Here is a 12895-nt window from a genome sequence, read left to right as displayed (position 1 = left end):
ACACAATTCTGGGGCAGCAGAAAATACAATAGCCCGGTGGTGTGGAGTGGGCAAAGCCTGTTTTAAGAATAAATATGTCAAATATTCAACACGAAGCTGTTTGCGTTTCTGGGATATAAAACCTCTCTGTCTCAAAAAGAGTACATACGACACGATTCCATTTATATAAAACTCTAGGAAATGAAAACCAATCCAGAGTGACAGGAAGCAGACCAGTGGTTGCCCAGGGCACGGGGTCGGGGGAGGGACCTCAAGGTGGGGGACTTGCTTACTAACTTCACTGTGGCGATAATTTCAAAACCTTACCCACTGAACATGTTAAATATGTGTTCCTTGTGTGTTAAGTATGCTTCAATAAGCTGTTCAAATGTTTTAAAAGTCATTTATACCAATTGGATACAATTCTTTCGGTCTCTCTTGCTTTTAGATGTCCTAACTTCCCCTACCTTTCGACAGGTGCTGACCGCCCCCCACCCCGAACATCTTTTCCCGTCTCCCCACACCTCAGTCAAGTCTCACGCAGGTGTGAAGGCCTTGTGTGAGGGATCTTGGGGTAGAACTGGAAGACAGGAACTGCATCCCGCATGAGTAGAAACCGCAGAACTGGGACAGTGCATGTGACGCAGGAGACACAGCCACAAACCTAGCGAATTCAGCAGAAACCTGAGTTCTGAGGTACTCAGGGGGACTCGGACTCACCTCTGGAAATTCTTTGTTTTTATGTTTGTTTATGTATTTATTTATTTATTTATTTTTGAGAGAGAGCGAGAGAGCGCACGCGCACAAGCAGGGGAGGGGCAGAGAGAAAGTGGGAGACGCAGAATCTGAAGCAGACTCCAGGCTCTGAGCTGTCAGCTGCCAAGCTGGGGCTCGAACCCACAAACCGTGAGATCATGACCTAAGCCAAAGCTGGACGCTCAACCAACTGAGCCACGCAGGTGCCCCACCTCTGGAAAATTCTTAGAAGTCTTGGGAGAGAGCACTACCTTTATAGGATGTGCAGCCAGGGTCCAGGGCAGTGTCACAGATCTTCAGGTGCAGGGGGGGTCCCCGTTGGCACTTGCATGCCTCACATAGACAGAAGCACTTGCAAGCACCTGAAGTGCCCCCTCCGGCCACCTCTCTTTACATTGCACTGCAAAGTGAGGCCCTCCATCGTGGGGCTGTGGGCCCAACTCTGTGGAGACGGGATGGCTCCTGACTGAGCTGCTTTCTCTCTGTAGAGAAACTTCTCAAATACAGGCAACATCGGGGCAAAGAAGGGAGGCTGGCCCCTTGGCAGATTCGTGTGCACCAAGCGCCTCCTCTTTCCTTGGGACCCTCCGGCTGGTCCATCCCAAGGAGCCTCATCACACACCCTGGCGCGTATCCTGCATCCCATCCGAGCTGGTGCAATGGCCATGGAAACACCAGTTTCCCTGCAGGGCGAGTCCAGCAGCCGTCTTCAGGCCCCTCGGCTCTGCAAGGTGCTCTCCTCCAGAGACACAAGCTTCTCCACCCTTCTCCCCTCTCCCTCGCCTCCTCCCTTGCCCGCCCGATGCCGCGTCACCACTCCGGGAGCACCACAGCAGAAACCAAATCAGCTGCTCCTTCCGAGGGGATAATCAAAGTGCAGCGTCTCTGGAGAGGACCCAGCTCCGTGGAGCAAGTCTTTAATTTCAAGCTGACAAGGCTGGGAGCATGTGCCGGGGGCTCTCCGATAGGCAAGACGGATGGGTGGCCAGGGAGCCCGGCTGGTGAACAGGAGCAAGAGGAGGGCAGAGGGGCTGAATTGTGGGGCAGGGGGACAGGCAGGAAGCTTTCCAGGTGGACCAGGGGGGCTCTCTGGGCTCTGGAGGTGTGTGCTGTCTGCAAACCCAAGCTGTGGGCGTCTTCCCCTGCCACCCAGAGGGATGTCGAAGGCGGATGTAGCCCCTGCCCATCCCCACACCAGGCATGGGAGCAGAAAGAAACCCTGAAGGGCAAGCCTCCTCCCTAGCGGGGTCACAGAGCATGCAGAGGACAGAGATGACCTTCGTGTGCTTGGAAGCAGGTGTCACCGGGGGGCTTTTGTCATCATCCTGTCATTAAGAGACAACATGCCCAGAAAGGTTAAGAATCCCGGCTCAAGACCAGCAGTGACACCAAGAGTAGAATAGAGTAGGCTCTGGCATCCCAAGACCTTGGCGAGGCCTCAATTTCGCAATAGAAACAGAAACAAAAACAAAACCCATAGAACTCATTGGACGATTCCCACGCCACACTGAGCTGCAGCCAGTGCGTGGGCCACAAGGCCCTGGCCAGCTCAGCAACTCTGAGGGTCCAGCCCATGCCTCAGCAGAAGGACAGCTGACCTCCTGCCCTCAGCTTTCGAAGAGCCGGAATAACGAATGGCAGCCAGCAAGCCCACGGTCTTTTTTATGGCTCTCTAAGCCCCTGGACCAGTGCTCCAGCCATTGGCTCTTGCCACACTGTGTCAGGTTGGGGACTGGGAGGGTATCTATGGGCAGATGACCAAGACCAGGATGGGGAGGCAGCTGCCTGGGGAGACAGCTCCAGCTCTGAGCCCAGAAATGAGCTGCCTCCTTCCCTTCCCTCCCTTCCCCTCCCCTCCCCTTCCCTTCCCTTCCTGTCCTGTTGCCTCACCTGCCCGTGCTGGGCCTGGGCTTTGCGCACCCAAAACCAAGAACCAGACGGCGGCCCCTTTAGGAAGCTTTCCTCTTCCCCAGGCTCACAGGTGCTCTACGCTTCTGTTCCACATCACTTAGCCTCTTTGTCTTCCTGCCATCTAACGGTGCTGGGTACAGTGCCTGTCCCCTACTGGGTGCTCAGGGATTGCTGAGTAAATGAAGTTTGATGGGTGTATGAATCAGGCTGATTACGGTCTGCCCCGCTTTGAACCTAGTTTTTGCCTTCAGCTCTGTCTATAACAAGGTCTGGGCGCTAGCCAACAGGTGGGACTCTAATAGGGATTGTGTACCCCCAACCTGTCTATGTCGAAGCCCTAACCTCCCAGTGTGATAGTATTTGGAGGCGGGGCATTTGCGAGGTGATTAGTTTTAGATGAGTCACAAGGGTGGAGCTCTCATGAGGGGATCTGTGTCCTTATAAGCAAAGGTCAGAGCTCCCCCTCTCCCCACCCCTCCCTCTGTGCCAGGTAAGGACACAGCAAGGAAGTGTCAGTCTGCAAACCAAGAAGTGGGCTCTCACGAGGAACTGAATCTGCCAGCACCTTGAACTTGGACTTCTAGCTCCCAGAACTGTTAGAAGCAAATGTTTGTTTTTGAAGTCACCCACGTGTAGTACTTTGTTACGGCACCCTGAGCAGGCTAAGACATAGAGGAAATGGAATACCACCCCCGAATTCCTCCTGACGCAGCCCAGAGCCCTATCTCCAAGACCTTAACCTTGACCGTGAGCAGAAAGGTGACGGCTGAGGTCAAACTGTGCGGGGCCGCCCTGCTATTTATCAGCTCTGCGACCTCCAGGCAAGGGTTGGAATCAGAGTAGGCCAGGGATGGTATTCATGAGAACTCAGGGTCTGCATCTGTGAAATGGAGGGAGACAGGAGCCCCCGCTCTAGGCCTTTCTCGGGGGTCCTGTGAGTGGGGCTCCTGCGGGACGATGGAAATGAACTTGCCTGGAAAGCACAGCACACTGTCGGAAGGTACGAGAAGACAGGGTGTGGTTGGGATCAACAGCAGAGCTGGAGGAGGGGGCTCCTCGGGTTGACGGAAGAGCCGGACCTGGCGGTGGCCAGAGACGCACATCAGCACAGTTTTCCATCCACCATCCCTGCTCGCCCATATTCCTTGGAACTAAGAATCTACCCATTGTCTACAGCGCGTTGGGGCCCATCCGCTTGCTCATTCGTACAGCTCCGGGAGCCTGTCTTGTCCCCTCGCTCCCCTGCAAAGCCCTGCAGGGCAATCCAGTCCACCTCTGTGTCCCTCTCTAGAGTCTAGGACTTGATCGACCCCTGCTCTCTGACGTGACCCAGCTGTGCCCCATTTGGAGAGGGGGCTGACCTTGGCAGGAAAACCCTCTGAGGGCCACCCAGGAGCATCAGAGAAATGGCAGGTGGCCTGGAGTGGGGCCTCAGGGGCAGTTCCTGGGGCTCCCACCCTGTGCTGCAGCCTGGAACCCCTTCACGGCATGCACGGCACCACAGGACACTCCGTCCTGGGTCCTGCCTGAGTGGGAGAAGTGATGACTTCAACTCTTAGTGACAACTCTTAGCGACAACCCCCCCTCCCGCCCGGTCCCCGTTGCAAAGCAAGACAGATGCCCTTTATCCTGCACCCACGTGCCTCATCGCAGTCCCCAGGGAGCCAGGTAGGGGTATGAGCTGGCCCAGCTCCTGCCTCTTGCCTCCTTCCCCAGTCTTTAATATTCATGAGCACTCCTAGCAGGGGAGCTAAAAATGTTCCGCTCCTAAATCTAACTGCTTTATGGAAGCCTAATTAAATTCTTTCGTGGAAGGGGAAAAAAAGTGACCTTCAAAACCGCGAAAGCCGCTCGGAATGGCATGTCCCGGAAACTGTGCCCCTTCCCTCCCCTCCCGCCAAGGGTGGCCTTTCCCCTGGGGATGAAATTCTCTGCCTGGCTAAGGGTCCAGGCGATGCTCTGGGGTGGGTGCCCCAATGGCAAGACTTCCTGTCAAAGGAACCCACACAGGCAATGGCAATGATGCTGACCCCCCTCTGGTGGCCAGATGACCTCAGCCCTAGGTAGAAACTGCTGTCTCAGCCAGCGGGTGGGGTTGGGGGAAGAGAAATGGCAGTGGGGCAGGGTGGCTGTGACAGAGAGAGAGTGACAGACCCCCACCCCTGCCCTGAGAGGGGCTTCCACAGACCCTGGGATTCCCACAGGCTTCCTCCTTTGCTGGGCCACCTCGTCCATGCATCATCCTGGCAAGGCCGAGACGGGCCCAGGGATAGGGCCAGTCCTTTGCAAAGCTGTACCTGAGAGCTTGGGATACAAGCTCCTTTCTGGTTGCTTCTCCTGTTTACTAAGGAGAGCAGTCACTTCCCCAGAAGCCAATGGAGGAAGCTGCCCTTTAATGAGGGCCCCTGAATAGAGGGGGGCAAAAGGGTCTGGATCCCCCGCCCTCTTCCCTGTGACCCGAGAAGGGCTCCCTCCTCCTGAGAAGGTGGGCGAGATGGGAACAGGGAGGGGACAAGGATGTGAACCCCTGAGTCCCTCACCTGAGCAGTGTCAGGATTCACTTGTGCCTTGGGAATGGCTTAGACACAGGTGAGTTCTAGCGGGGGCCTCCTGCGTGAGATGTAGGGTCCCTCAGGCGTGGGGCTAGAGGATCCTTAGAGGTCTGGGGGCTCCACGACGCGGCTGCGTCAGAGCCGGCTCTCATAGGGCCCGATTAATAGAGGCTGTGTGAACATGAAGGGTGGAGCGTGTCTGATGGGGCCAGGACAGAGGTGGGATCTGAGGGACCAGTTGGTTTCTTTTCCATTTTGGGAGGAGGTCATTTTTATCTGGTCCAAAGTTGCCTTCTGAGGTCGCCAGAAAGCGATCCTGGAAAAATGTCAGGGTCCAAAGTGTGACGATTGGCAGCTGGTGAGCCCGGGGGACACGCCCATTCCTAGCCTACCCGCAAGCGGAGGCTAGAACGTCAAGCTTGCAGGCTACAGAGGTCAAGGCACTGTCATCCGTTCCAGAAGACCAGAGAGGACAGCACATGCCCCCCCTTATGGCTCTCATCCTGCCCCCACTGCTCCTCTCCCCTGGTCTACCTCCTCTCTCACTCATCCCTGACTCCTCCTCTACTCCCTGCCCCTCACTCTACCCAAATCCTCCCTGCTGCAGAGTGCGGCTTCATGAGGGAGAAGTCCCCAGGCCAGGCCAGCCCCTGGCATTCTCTCCCTTGCCCTGACTCCCAGGCTGTCCAGATCATTCGTTTCAACCTCTGACTTCCTCGTGGGTGGACTCTTGACTCCACAACTAGGTGATGACCACCAGAAGCCAACATTCACATTCTACATGCCTTTGGGAGCTCTCTTTACGCCTTTAAAAGACTCCAACGCTTTACGGAGAATGCATGAATAGGAGATTGATACATGAAAAGGCACACGTAAAGGAGGAGAGTCACTCATTCAACAAACACTTATTCAGGGCTGCAGGCCAGACACTGTGCTGAGTGATGAGGCCTGGGACATTAAAACAGACTGGACCCCATGCTCATGAACCCTGCGTCTGAAGGGACGCAGGAGTGCGTCCGTGAGGGGTAAGTGAGTAAATGGAGAGAAAGTAAATAGGTGACCAGACAGGGCACAGGTATTCGGGCTTTTGAGGGTCCCAACAGGGCTCCCCTGGACAGAGGGGCTCCTCACCCGTCTGTACCCTCCGCAATCCAACTCTTCCCCCTTCGGGCCCCCTGGGAGCTGGCTGTCCCCAAGGTGAGCGTTCAGACTTCCTCCTCCTCCCTTGCCCCCGCCACTGCGTCTATTTCGGTGTTTCTGCACCACACAGGCTGACGACTCCCTCTGCTCACAGCTGCTGCCTTTCCCATTCTGCCTTCTGGGGCCTGGAACCAAGTGGGAGCGCACAGCGCCGCCTCCGTCCCTGCCATCTTGGGCTGAGACCCAGCCAAGTCGGGCCTGCTGGCAAAGGAGGAACCAGGGTGCCAGGCAGCTGCCATCGAGAGCCACATCAGGGCACCTGAGTTAGCTGCCAACCCGACCGGCCTGGTGTGGCTGCCCCTCAGACCAGGGCACGGGGAGGGGGTCCCTGGAAGAAAGAGACAGGTGGGGACAAAGGAACTGTTGGCTTCCAGTGGGGTCGTTAGGACCTAACTTTGGCCTGACAATTGCCCGAACGGTAAAGCACGTTACTCTGAAAAATGTAAACGAATAATCATTTGATGGCAAACATGGTAAATGCTCTTTCTGTGTGTGTGTGTGTGTGTGTGTGTGTGTGTGTGTGTGTGTTCATGCGTTTGGGTGGGAGACGGGGATATGGAGCTAAGGTTCCACATCTTACGCAAATATTTTAAATGTAACTGTGTAGCTTTGAGCCATGTGGAAAGACTGTGTGATCTGGACTTGACCTAGGATCCCACACCAAGACCGTGGCCTCAGACAAGTCAACCTCTGAGTCTCTGCTCGCATAAATGGGTGCTGTAGGATAGCAGAGGCAGCCCAGACTCCATCCACCAGAACCAGGCCTTCAGTCCCTCCCGCCGCCTGGACACTGCCTGCTCACAGCCGCGCCTGAGTCCCTCGCCAGGAACGTCCTTGGCAGAGAGGAGCTGTCCCCCGCCAAGGTTAGGCCCCTTCCCCAGAGGCAGTCTGCAACCAAAGACTCGCCCGTGTGGGGTACAGAGGGACAACCCCCTTCCCTACGCTCGAGAAAACTCTGAAGGACCATCTCGGCCTCAGCACCGGGGGTGGCTCGGGTCTTACTGTAGGTACGTCACAGTCACCCTCTTCTCCTGCCCCATCCTTCTTCCCTCACTGCCTTACAGGTGTTGTTCTCTGGGAGTGCTCCCCAGAAAGCCTCCTGGGCACTAATCCCTGCCTCGGAGTCTTTTTCCTAGGGGACCGAAGGGAGTAGCCAAGTTGTAGTCAGTTAAATGTGGTAAGGTAAGCACAGGGCTTAGCACAGTGCCTGGCATACAGTGAGGCCTCTGGTCATGACAGCCGTTACCATCTTCCGTGAAGGTCATTGTTTCCCAGTCCTGGCTGGACATCACAATCAGCTGGGAAGCTTGGGAAGAAAAGGTCCGGATGCCTGGGCCACTTCCCCCGAGATTTTGATTCAGTAGGGCTGAAAGCAGGCCCAGATTTCTGTGATTTCAGAAGTCCCACAAGCGTTCTGATGGATGGCCAGGGCTGGGAGGCCCTGACCTGGGCCATCTTTCTCTATCACCGTCGCGTCTGAATTTACAGGCAAGAACCATAGACCCACGTCCAGCAAAGTGGCCAGTCCGAGGACAGACAGGTACTTAGCTGCCCAGATAGGTCTCAACTCCTTAATTCTGACTCACTCGGGGGCGGGGGGGGGGTCATCACCTGGGGGAGGGCAGGGGACTATAGAAGCTCTTTGATTTCAGCTCTCTCCGACAGAACCACAAGGTAACCCCATTTCCTCAGCAGATGCCCCCCCTCCCAAACTGGCGATACAAAGGCAATATCTGATCACGCACCCTGAGCACCCAGCAGACAGAGTCCTCCTTGTGGTGTGGTTATCAAGGAGGCCTTCAGGGAGGAGGTGGGCCCTGAACCAGACTCGCATGGATGGTGAGGCTTTGGATCCGGAGCAGTTAGGAAGGATGCCAGCCCCCAGAACTGGCCACCTCATTCTGAGGTCAGCCAGTTTCTAAGGAAACCAGTCCTGATATGTATTCTCATCATCCTTCCAGCAAAACTGAGGGATCTCAGGGGCTCTCAGACTCCTGGACCAGCAGGCAAGGATTGCCCAGTTTTTAGAAAAGCATATTTTGCTCTAAAGCTTCACAATTGGATGAGGGTTTGTTTAAAACCTGACTGATGTGCCCTTCAGTAGGCCTGCTTCTCTCTAAAGTGCCCAAGTCCCACATGCCACGGAGCCATGCGGTGTAGCTGGGGCAGAGACTTGAATCTGAGCTCACGCTTGTAAGCTGTGTGACCTTGGCCAAGTGACTTAACCTCTCTGAGCCTCAATTCGTTCCGCTTTAAAACGAGGACAACAAAGCTTGCCTTCCTGCCTCTCTTTGGGTTATCCAGAGGATCAAAAGGGACCGCGATCGCGAGAACACTTCTGCCCGTGGCAAAACACACTACAGGTATGAGCTGCTACTCTTTTACGCACCTCTCTTTTTAATTTCAGAATGCAGAAGCCCAGGGAGGCTCCCGCCATTGCCCCGCACCCTACGGTGAGTCATATGGGAGCAGAGGCAAGACCAAAGCCCCCCCAAATCCTGCCCTAATGCTTTTTCCAATAGAGCGCCACAGCCCTTCCCCAAATCTCTCTTCTTTCCCTAATTTCTTAGGCACTGCGGGGAATCGCGCATTCTCACCTTGCCCTAAATTTGTAGTCTTTGATGCCTTGTAATCTTTTGATCCCCTCCACAGCAGCAGGCCTGCCTGCGCCCTTCCTGCCTCTGTACCATCTCGAGGGGCCTTCTGCCTACACTCTGTTCGCTTTGGACATCCTAACTCAGCCTGGGATCAGCCTACCCTTCACCACCCGAGCCGACTACGACCCCTCATCCGTGGGATCTCCAGCCTCCCACTTATAACAGAGGGAAACGCTACCTGCCGATTCATTCGTAGAGAGGCACTTCGTTAGGCACTTGGGATACAGAGTCCAAAAACACTTCACGAAAGAGCTTCTGCTCATCACCAGTCAGTACCAGGCAGTGCGGTGAGGCCGTGAGGGGACCCAGCCTCTGATGGAGGCTGGGCTGGAGGACTGGACTCCAGGTTCCCGACCTCTGCTTGTTCTCTCACCCCCTACCTCTGCCTCCAATCCACCGAACACCCCAGAAACCTCCGGCTGCTCTCTGCCAACCTCCAGGTCTCCAGGGCCAAGCCCTCGGGGGCCTCCCTGCTCCCCACCCACACCCCCCACTCCTCTCGCCAGCCTCTCTGCCTTCTCCCCCATGGAGTCCCCTCCAAGTCCAACTGCCCTGCTCAGGCCCTCGATTCTAGGAGACGGGTCACGTCCACCACCCCGGGGTGCGGCGCGAGCCAAACTAATCAATGGCAGAGCTGTAGATTAAGGGGCCCGGCCCAAGGCCATCCATCACTGTCGTTTACACGGGCCTGTCAGCCTGCAAATGGAAAAGGAGATGATGTGAAACAACCCATCTGCAGGTTTTTAACGCTCTTTACAAATTGCTGTGGTGAATAACTTGTTGCCTGTATTTATCCCTTTTCAAATTGTCTCTTAGCTACAGTCATCCGTCTTCATTCTACACCCTGATGGCGCGTGCACCGCCAGTTGGGCAACCTCATTATTTCCCTGGCCCTGCTGCCTGGAGGAGGAAGGGGAAGAAGGCACGGAGGGGAGAGAGGGAGAAGGGCAGTGGAGGGGGGAGGAGACCACTGGATCTGCCATGGGCAAGCGCCTAGCGGCTAGAATCCTTTCCCCCAGGGGCCTCCATTTGTGGGTTCCTGGGGGTGGGGGGGCGGGACACGCACCTGTCCCTCTTCCAGGTTGCTTAAGAGCAGGGACCGCCCTCTGCACACCAGGCCCAGCACATCCTCAGACTGCCAGGCCAGTGGTCAGAAGCTACAGTCCAGAGACCGTGGCCACTCACCATCCCAAGCCTCAAGGGCAGTCTATCTGCGAAACAAATATAAAGCTTTATCCCGGAGAGTCGTCTGAACGTGTCTCCCCCTTTGTCCCACACGGCGAGACTTGCCACTTCTGTGTCTCCACTGAGAACCGTCCTTGTGTGCCGGTTCTCACTGCCCTAAGGCTGGCTGGCGCGTTCCTTCCTCCTCCGCTCAGGGCCACGGCCTCCTACTGGTTGGACTCCCTTCCAGCCCAACTCTCAGCAGAAAACTGACGCTTCTTCTAGGGGCCACGTTATTTCCTAATTCCGCCAGTATTTGTCAGTGATCCGTGTGCCCCCAGCATTGGAATCACCTGGCCACCCCGGAACCACTGCATCGGTGGGGCAGAAGCCTGCCTTTTTACACAAATTTCCCAGCTGCTTAGCGCCCGCTGCAAAGGCAGAAGACCAGCCCTAGGATCCACCTAGGACCCACCTGCAGCACAGAGAAGTACTATAATCTGCCCCAGTCACACAGCGAGTTAGCAGCCGAACAGGAAGGCTCCTCCTGCTAAACTGCAGGGAAATCCTTGTGTGAACAGTAGCTGTTTCTGTGTTTATCTCTCCGACTCAAACGTAAGCCCTGGAGGGCAAGGCCAATGTCCTAGGCACCCCTGTGTCCGTCCATCCTCCTCCAGGCTCGGCACAGGGCTTGGTGTGTTTTTGGTGAGCCAGAGAAATGAAGAGGGTACACAGACCAAGCCCCACATTCCAGTCTTGCTCCAGGGAAGGAAACCCATGCAGGTGGCCAAGCGCAGAAAACCCCCTTTCACGGCTCAGAGTTGCGCCCTTCTTGTCGATGTGCTACGGACCAAACCGAAATCCACCTTGCAGTCAAGTGCTGTGTTTCTGACACTGCATCCGATATTTCCGCTCTGTCTTCCACAGCAGACCTTTAAATATTTGAAAACAGCTGTCAGGATCCACTTAGATGTTCTCTCTTCCAGGTTTCAGGTCCCCAGCTCCCTCAACCACTGCTCACGTGGCGTAGCGTGTAGGCCCTGGGGCATCCCCGCCCCCCGGCTCCAAATGCCATCCCATTTGTCAACGTCCTCGCTCAGTTATGGCTCCCAGGATGAAATGCGATGCTCCAGATGTGGTCTGGCCACTGCCAAGCACAGAGGCACACGCCGCGATCTCCCCTCTTCTGGGCTCTGTGCTTCGATTGATATCGTCCAAGATTACATTAGCTCCCCTGGCTCCTTCCCCCCATCGTTGGCTCACTTTGCACTCTGCCTGCTAATCCATCTAACTCTATTACTGTCTAATCCACAGTTTTCCATCTTGTCCCCGAGGATTACATCAAAGTCTTCACAAAAGGCCTTGCCGGAATCCACATACGCGACGTTCATAGCACACACCATATCCACCAGTCTAGACAACCGATCAGCCTGGAGAAAGGAGGTTGTTTGGGCTGGACTTGTGCTTGGTGAACCCAGGATGATTCCTAGTGATCTCTCCTTTTTTTTTTTTTTTTCCTATAGACTCATGAACCATCCAGTTGATAATTTTTACTCAGTGCCCTCTACGGAGCTTTCTTCACCCAAGGTGCTTGCTCAGTGTCTGGACTGAGCAACTGTGACAGGCTGCCTGATTGATTATGCGTGTTGTGAGGTTTATGGTGGTGAGCAGAGGCTGCCTGGGGAAAAAGCAGAGAGGCAAGCAAGTCTAAATACCACAAACTCAGGAATGCCCATGGAGGTTGTAAATAGCTTGACAGAGGGATTTTTGAGTCTCTGGGTAGGAAAATTTATTAACAATGCTTAATGTATTTCACTCTCCCTGCACAATGTTTGATTCAGAGAAAATATGAAAACATCACTGCCAAACCATTTCCTTTCTCCTATAATTAGGTACTCTGGATTTTTAGTATCATTTTTGTGTGCGTGTGTTTGTTTCTTCTGATTTCCACAGGCTATTTTTAGACCAATCATGACTTACTTTCTGAAAGGCATAAGAGAAAAAGTCGTTTTCCCCAGCAATCAAATGTACCCATCCTCTGGGTGACGCACACTTAGGTAAGTCATAGCTGGGTGAGGGACCACGGGGCCTGAGGGAGCACAGAGGAGGAACCCCCCTCCAGTGGGAGTGGGGAGTGGGGAGGGAGGCACCGCACACAGTCTCCTCCAGCTGCTGGCCACCCCGCTGAGTAACCCCCTTCTTCCTCTAAGAGGGAGACAGATGCAGGTTCTCAGAGAGACGTGCTGGTGGCCAGGAGGCACGGCTGGCTCAGGAAAAGGAGAAATGACCACGAGCTGCCAACAGTGGGAGGGGCCGCCCTGCAAAGTAGTGAGCTCCCCATCTCTGGAAGAGTTCACGCTGAGTTGGGGAACAACCTCAGTGTTCGAGGCCCTTTCTGATGCTGACGGTGTGAAATCTGCCAGGGAGGCCGCTGGACGAGTTCCAGCTCTGGAAGGAAGGGAAACAGAGCCGCGATGTCGAGGGATCGTCCAACATCAGGACTTCCGGGAGGGGGACACAGCAGCGGCCACATCTGCACTTGTCCGCCACACAGAGGCAAGGTGGAGAGTGCCGAGGGCATTCACCTCCTCTGCTCGGCCTTCCTGGAGTGATCCCTCCGGAGACCGAAGTCCTTGAACACTTCCCCCGTCCGCTACCAAGGTAACATCCATACTC

The sequence above is a fragment of the Herpailurus yagouaroundi genome, unplaced genomic scaffold (genome assembly GCF_014898765.1).
Source record: "Herpailurus yagouaroundi ecotype Mexico unplaced genomic scaffold, PumYag 161, whole genome shotgun sequence".
In the NCBI taxonomy this organism is placed as follows: Eukaryota; Metazoa; Chordata; class Mammalia; order Carnivora; family Felidae; genus Herpailurus; species Herpailurus yagouaroundi.
The sequence above is the reverse complement of the archived record's forward strand: the minus strand, read 5'-3'. Positions refer to the sequence as shown.